This window comes from Paroedura picta, chromosome 10 (assembly GCF_049243985.1).
Source record: "Paroedura picta isolate Pp20150507F chromosome 10, Ppicta_v3.0, whole genome shotgun sequence".
NCBI classification, from domain to species: domain Eukaryota; kingdom Metazoa; phylum Chordata; class Lepidosauria; order Squamata; family Gekkonidae; genus Paroedura; species Paroedura picta.
In genome coordinates this window covers 34,381,000-34,389,697 of record NC_135378.1, presented here as the reverse complement: position 1 = coordinate 34,389,697, position 8,698 = coordinate 34,381,000, and positions in this window count along the sequence as shown.

The following is an 8,698-nucleotide window of genomic DNA, read 5'->3' as shown; positions in this document are numbered from 1 at the left end:
TGATATCACTGCTGGGTCAGAACAGTTTTATCAGTGCTGTGTGGAGCCCAAGGTCACCCAGCTGGTTGCATGTGGGGGAGCACAGAATCGAACCTGGCATGCCAGATTAGAAGTCCACACTCCTAACCACTACACCAAACTGGCTCTTAGTAGAGGGCTAAGAGGACAAAGCCTAGGGAAATAGGTAATTTCCAGCATCAGCAAGAAAACTATTTCATGCTGACATATGTAGAGGAATTTTTTTCCAGTTTTTCAGTTTCCTGACGAGCTTGTGGTAGAAATACAATCTTATGGGCTTTCGCCTGAGGAAGGGTGAGAAACGGGAAAGGCTCACTTGGATAGAAAAACAACTATGTGTTATGCAAGACATTTGATGCAATGTCAGTGGTATCTAGAGCATTTGCCACGCCCCTCAATTGCTGCCAGGGCTTCAATCACCTGGATGAGTAAGATGGCATAGTTGATTCTAGAAAATGATAAATGGCTGGCAGAGGATGTTTCAAGAGCTAGCCTTCAGGGCAGTTGCTTCACTGAAAGCAGGATGGCAACTAGTACAGCAGCTAGGAGAACGTTAGGGCTTCGGGTCTGGCAAGCTGATATGGGAGCTAAGGCAACTGTTGTAACTGCATACCCGTTTATTTTTTAGGGCAAAAGATGTTTGGAGAAACATCAGAAAGTATTCTGATAGAACCAAAAGATGAGAAAAAAGTGTTACCCAGATCTCTATGAGGAACGGATAGAGGTAATTACTATGGTACTAACGCATCTCTTTGTAGGCAGCATACATTGCCTTGCTTCCATCAAGATGGTAGAAGTCAGTCCTGGATACAACAAAGGCACTCCTTTCGAGGAGGTTATGATGACAGAGGCCAACAATTTAATAGTGGTAACAACAGCTCTATCAAACAGGACAAGGACAGGCCATCGAAGGTATGACTGGCAGTCAGCACTGGGGGGGAGGCAGACTTTCTTTGTTCAAGACAGATGGGAAGGCCCACAAGTAGATCGAGGGTGAAGGAAACAGTACAACAAGGTTCCTCAATTAGAATTCAAAAGGCTCCCACCAAAAAAAAATGCAGAAGCAAAACCCAAATAAAAGAGAGGCCACTTATTTGGCAAGTCATCACCTGGCAATACAAGAGAAAATACAGAAGAGAAACAATAAGTTTTCTCAGCCCCGCTTTTTCCTCGTTCCAAAGTCCAGTGGCAACTGGAGAGCAGTGCTGGGCTTAAAATTCCTAACCGCTGCATAAAGCATTTTTGAATGGAAACACTGAACTCCACTAAGGAATCCTTGCAGTCACAGGATTAACTAACCAATAAAACCAGATTATAGAAATTACTCTGGGTTTTTTTGCATAAAGAATGTATATTATCAGTAAAAGGCTCTTCCTTGTGGACTGGCAATGGCACCAGGAACATCTTCAAGCTGATATTTCTTCCAGTAGCGACACTAGGGAGTATGGATATTCATGTACGCTCATACGTATATGTTTTCCTGATCCAGGCACAGACACTAGAGAGCTCCACAGAAGACATGCTGTAGATCATGGAGGTCTTTCAGGAATTCTGATTTGTCATGTGGCAAATAGTTTGATGACTCTGAGTCAAGGGATAAAGCAACAACACTGCACAGTTAAAGTTGATAAGGATAGCCAAAAGGTCAACAGAAGTAGTGTTGGCAGCCAGGAAAATACATAAAGGGCAGAAGTTCATAGCTTAGGGACTTGGCCAGCATGATGGTTATAAAGATAGCCAACCTAGACATAATTGTCTGGGCAGGGCAGTACTCCAGAAGTTTACAAGAATACCTAAAGCCATCTCAGAATCAGATTCTGAACAAGGGTTTAAGAAGTTGTTTGCTGCTAACACAGGTAAAAGGCAGCCTACAATGCTGGGCTGTGGATTCCAATTTTACACTGGGGAAGCGTTTCTGACATACAGAATGAGAAACACTTCAGTGCAAGAGCTGTGGACCACAGAAGAAATGAAGATGCCAATAAATGTGGCAGAGATGACAGCTGTATATTTGGCCCTGACACAATTCAAAACAGACTGGCCAAAAAACATTGTCTGATCAGATCAAACAAGATAGCCATAAAGGCAAACTTCAACAAACAACAAGGCTCAATTGTCAGCATTACACAAGGAGGAATTGTGGGTGCTGTGTTGGGTAGAAAAGAACCTACGCTCAATAAGAGCAGAACATATCAAAGACAATGAGAAAGTGGACTGATTAAGTCACACCACAATATCAGCAGCAGGATGGATGCTGAAGAAGGAAGTCTTCCTCTGAGTAAAGGGAACCTGGGGAATGCCAGATATATCCGTTTGCAATGGATGAGAACAGACAGGTGACAAAGTTCAAGACAAAGTTTTTGGCATCCGCAGGTGGAAGCAGCAGATGCACGGGTGTGGAAATGACCCTAAGGTAGCATGCACATTTCCTCCTCTTTAAATAATCCCAAGGTGTTAAAGCAGAAACTGCAAGGGAAAGCAGACGTGATTCTCATCGCTCCTTGTGGGCCATGAAGACCAGGGTATTAAATCCTAGTAAGTCTGTCAGTAAAAGATCCATTAACACTCCTAGTGGCTCCAGACCTGATCATGCAGGGACCAGTACGACACCAAGACCTGCAGTGGTGAAGTCTGACCTTCTGAAAGTTGAGTGACATTCCATAAGGTAGCAAGGATATTGTCATTCAGAAGAAAATCTACATCTAAACGTTACAATTATACTTCAAAGGTGGTTATAGGATGGTGCAGGAGGAAGTGGATAGAATATCCAGTGCCCAAAGTTTAGAAGTTCTTGACTTCCTATAAAATGGAGTGAAGCACAAATTCAGACCGGATACAGTAAAAAAGGCAGGCAGCAGCCATGTTATCAGGTCTTCCCTTACTCCAAAATAAGTCCATATTGAGACACAGTCGTGTCATGAGTATTGTAAAAGGGGGTATCTTCCAGTCCAGCTTCAACAAAACATAAAGTCCCTTCTTGGAATTTGAATGGGGTACTAGCAGGTCTTACAAGTTATCCCCTTGAGACATTGAAGGAGGTGTCACTCAAGTGGCTACATATGGAAGTTTTTTGTGATAATATCAGTAACTTCAGCTAGAGGAGTGTCTAAGCTGGCAGCACTGTTGGTTAGAAAAGACCTGTGTATGCTACACAAGGACAAAGCAATTCCATGTTTAGATCCAATGTTACAGCCAAAAGTCAGCTTTCATAGAGTACAAGAGATTGTATTACCTACATCCTTTTGAGAAACTGAAGACTGACAAAGACAGATCTTGGCATCTATTAGATGTGTGAAGCACAGTCAAAATATTCATTAAGACAGAGTCGATATGCATTGTCATTTCTATACTTAGGTTGAAGATGACCCCATCAGCAATTAGCTAATGCCTCAAGCCTGTGAGATTCTTCATAAGCCAAAAGAAAACCAAGCTTTTTTGAAAGAAGTTTCATTTATTTAGCTAGCAAATCTGCTCAATGCAGGCTTTGATAGAACTAAAGTTCAATCTAAAAGGCAGGGCATATAATTCCCTTGGGGCCATTATGCACAGAGTGGAAGGTCCGCATTTGGGGTGGAATGGCTGCGGCTAACATCACCAGTTATGCACACTGCAGGCAGCAACCGGGCGCAGAGTCAATGTATGCCGCCAAAAAAGCCGCGTTAGCGAGATGCGGAAGAAAGTGGAGCTTCCCAGGACCAGGGCACAAGTAGCCACGTGCATAATCGGATACTCTGGGTTTTGCCGCCGTTGTGTTCCATCCCGTGCGTAAGCGGTTTGCTTCGCTTCTTCCTCCTCTGCGTTCTCCATGCTGCTGTTTCAGCGGCCGTGCATAATAGGCCTTGGTGATGCCCCCCCCCCCATGGGAACCCTGACAAGGACTAGCATAGCCGAGGCTTATAAATGCCAGAAGTTAAAGCCACCAGAAGATTTCACAGCACATTCAGTTAGGAGTGTGGCTACTACTGCTGTCCTGTCAAAAGGGCATCAGTAGAAGAAATATGCAAGCAGCGACCTGGTTGTCCATATTGATAAGTATAAGAACAATGTGCATCACAGATTACCTTTGATCAAAAGGATCTGGAAAATGTTCTTCAACCACAGCTCAGGGAGGTCCCAGAAGATGTCCTTGCCCTCTAGAGAGAGACTAATCTTTTGATCTTACCTTGTGAAGGGACCTTCTCCGCTAGAAGGAAAAAAAGGATAAATTCATCCCTCTCTCATCATCATCACAAGCATTGCACATTAAAAAATAAGATAACATATGTGTTATATATGTTAATATGGGGTCTGCCATTTGTGCTGCAAGTAGCATTGTATTAATGTTTGTACGGTTCTTCTTGTTGTTAAGAAAGTTGTTGCCAGTTAAGGTGTTTAGATATGAAGGCTATTGGAGTTGCCGAACTGAACCTCCAGTCGACTCCCACCTGATAACAACAGGAAGAACTTTTAAATCCTGCCTCCCTGACGGATTGGTGGAAATCACCCAGAAGATGTCCTCTTTTCCCCTAGAGAAGGACCCTTCACAAGGTAAGATCAAAAGGTCATTTTCTAGCTTCAAAATGACACAGATGATTAATGTAAGTAAAGTGCTGTTCCTGTTCATTTCTCTCAGGACCCACTGCTTTGTACACCTGTTGTAAGCCTAAAAAATAAAGGTGTTTTTTTTTTTTCAAAACTGAAGGGTGAGAAATGAACAGCCCCAGAACAGAAATTTGGTCCCAAGTGTAGTAAGTGGTTTTGGTTTTGGTTTTGGTTTTTTCTGCAATTAATGTTGCTGCTTATAGAGCATGTTCTCTGGAAACGTGCAGAGCCAGAATAACTAGATTTTCATGAAATCCATGGGAATTTGAATAGTCTGAGGGCTTCTTACTGATTTTATCATTGTATTCTAATTTGCTGATTAGATTCCTTTTGCAATCTTCCTTATTTTCATCTCTGGATGTTTCATCGTTTCTTGACATTCTGACAGTATAGAACCAAAGAGTTTTTAAGGAATGAGTTACAAGAGATACAGAAATAAGCTTGCAATGCGGTTTCAGCTAATGTTAGAGGATTAATTTAAAAGGTCTTTCTACTGGAGACTAGAATTTCACAGGCATTTAATACTGAACATTTATAAAATGGCAGCTTCAAAGGAAGAAGAAGAGTTAGTTTTTATATGCCGCTTTTCTCTACCAGAAGGAGTCTCAAAACGGCTTATAATCACCTTACTCTCCTCACAACAGACACCCTGAAGTACATGAGGCTTAGAGAGCTCTGATATTACTGCTCAGTCAGAACAGAACAGCTCTATCAGTGTTGTGATGAGTCCAAGGTCACCCATCTGGCTGCATGTGGAGGAGCATGGAATCAAATCCAACTCGCCAGATTAGAAGCTGCTGCTCTTAACCACTGCACCAAGTTGTCTTTTAACCACTAAACCAAGGGTGGACTCTATGGTATCACATCCTTGCAGAGCTCCCTTTACTCTCCAAACTCTGGTCTTTACAAATTCTTCCCCATAATCACCAGGAATTTCTCAACCCACTGTTGGCAACCCTACCTCCCAACCCTACCATGGCAATCCTGCCATGGTATTGGTACTTCGTACAAACTTTGGGGTATTGCAGACCAAGAAAAGTAAAGAGTATAAAATCAGAAGTGCAAATGCAGTGTTCCAACAACTTGCACACAGAGAACAAGAAATAATAACTAGTTTTTAAAAAGAACCCAGGAGAACAAAAGGGTAAGCACAATATAAGATCCAAGAAATCACAGTTAGGCATGCTGTAAGATAACTACTGAAATGCATTAACTGAACAGGACATAAGAAAGAAAAGATAAGAACAACACACCAAAAAACTATATGAACATAGAGAATAATGACAAATTCCTTCCTAGAAGAATTTCTTGGAAGAACCTGCAATTTTAGAAAGTGGTCAAAGCTGCACTCAAAGCAGTTGGGAAAACAAATTACCAGGGATAGATGGGATTTCAGTAAAGCTATTCCGAGTTACAGAAGCTGTCTATCAAAATCTTTCCAAGAACAGGTCAACAGATAAATGTCCCACATATTTGAAATGCTCCACAAACAAAAATGCCCCACATATTAGAAATGCTCAATCTACATTCCAATTCAAAAATGAGGGGACAATTAGTGGTTATGCCTTCGCAGATCTTTTTGCTGATAAAATAAAATTAATGTGCTCTAAAATGTATGCCAACTGAAATGTAAGCCAAGCAGATTAATTGTCTAACACTTCATTCAGTCTGCTTATGGTCCACTTTGACCTAGTTGCCATGATGGATGTTGATAGGATCCTGGGATCTGTGAAGACCACCACATGTGCACTGAATCCCTGCTCATCCTGGCTCCTGAAAGCATGGAAGGACTGCATTAATGAGCTCAAGAAGTACATCATAAATCAGTCAAAAACTCATGGTACTTTGCATCAACCACTCAAAGAAGTGGTTATCCATCCACTACCTTTAAAAGCCCTTACACAAAAATGATGTGTATAATTATTGCCCAGTGTCTTATCTGCATTTCCTGGAAAATGTGGTTGAAAAAGCAGTAATGAACCAGCTCCAGATCTTCTTGGATAACTCGTGTTCTGGACCCTTTTCAGGCTAAGCTACGATTTAGAGGATGTCCTAGAACTGGGGTAGTCAACCTGTGGTCCTCCAAATGTCCATGGACTACAATTCCCATGAGCCCCTGCCAGAGTTTGCTGGCAGGGGCTCATGGGAATTGTAGTCCATTGACATCTGGAGGACCACAGGTTGACTACCCTGCCCTAAAAGTCCTAGTTAATAAGGCCTGTAAACCTCAATCTAAATCTAGACTAAGGTCATGCTTCTTTGTTCCTCCTAGATCTAAATGCAGCCTTTAACACAGTAGATTCAGGGTCCCCAATGTGGTGTCCATGGGCACCATTGTGCCTACCAAAACCTTTTCTATTGCCCTCCAAGTGTTTTTAGAATGTGCCCATTACTAGGTGGGGTTTTTGCCCAGCAAGGCTTCCAATTGGCCACTGAAGTTTTGACTGGCTGTGCAGGATTTTTTTAAGGGCTTTTCTGCACACCATAAATCTAGCATCATGAAGACGCTATATTCTGGCCGTTCCACATGATGTCACCAATCTCTCGCGTCTGGCCAGCAAAATGGTCGCTACATCCACCATTTTAAAGCACGAGCTGGTGAATCCCCAAAAGTGGATTCAACCTAAAAAGCGCTATCCCCGGCAGGCCACCAGCAAAAGAAAAGTATGGAGGCAAAGAATCTACCTCCAATGTCCAACCCTCGCACCCGCCTCCTTCTCCCCTCTTCCCAGGACAGGAAGTTCTTTTTAAAAATTGAGAACCACCTCAGGGAACAAATATGTGGACAAGCATCTCAGCTATGATTGTCCGTGCCTCTATGAAGGAGAGGTATTTAAACTAATAAGTCTATTTAAAAATTTTGGCAGTCACCGGAAGGTCATGTGTCCATCAGCCATGCCAGGAGGGGTTCAGTTGGTGACATGGTAGGCAGGCCAAAACGAAACAAGACTAAAGCACCTTGCTCTCTCTTCTCAAGTTTCTGGCAATGAATGAGGAGTGCAAGACGCACAAAAAGCGCCCAGAAACATTTGAGACAGCTCGAGAGGTGTGGAGTGCCAGTGAGTCGCCATTATTTCTTATGCTTTGTCATGCAGTAGGCTTCACATGATAATGCCCAATGTGCGGAAAAGCCCTAAATGTTGCTTTGGAAGCAGCTGTAACCACAGTACAAGGATCTTTACTCTCATAGAATCATAGAATCATAGAGTTGGAAGGGGCCATACAGGCCGTCTAGTCCAACCCCCTGCTCAACGCAGGATCAGCCCAAAGCATCCAAAGCATACTTCAGTTACTCTGTAACTGAAGAGGAGTTATGGCAACTGTTCTGTTGCTGACTCCATTTTTTTTGTGTGTTTTTGTATCAGAATTCAAAATATGTCCACAGGCTCAAAAAGACCAGGGACCCCTGCAGTTAATCACACTATCTTGGTGAGGCATTTGGAGGCAGGAGTAGTTATCAGGGGATATGCTGGGAGCCGTGGAACAAAGGGAGGTCTTCAGCATGTGCTCCCAGCTAAATAGGATCCAGGCCCCACCCACCCCTTCCCAAGCCCTCCCCCCAGCTAGGTGAGACTGGCCCTTTCAGCGTGCATGGTGGGCAGGGGAAGGGAGGGGGGATGCGAGTCCAGTGGCACCCTCTCCTTTCGTCTGGATCCGGCCGCTTCAATAATGGTGGTCTGCTGGTGAGCCAGCAGCCACTTTTATCAGGGGATGTACTTTGGACTGGTTTAAATTGTTCTTCATGAATAGGACTCAAAGGGCTGCTCCTGAAGGCCAGCTAATTTTCAGTGAGGGGGCTATCTTCTGCAGGTCCAGAGCGTATAACCTTATCCTCCTGTTTTGTGAAAAATGTTTTGTGCAGCTTCTGCAGTGTTTTGGAATGAAAAAAAAAAAAAAACACCCAGCTGAAACACTGTGGAATGGGGTCACAAAGTAGACAATGGGGACAATTGTACTATGGGAGTGGAGTGGATGCAGCTAACTCATGGTTTCTACCTAGGATCAAGAAACTGTTTAAACCTTTTCTGGGAGTGGCATGATATCATCACAGGTTCATACCATAATTTGGGGAAATAGTAAGCGTATGTGGGAAATGAAA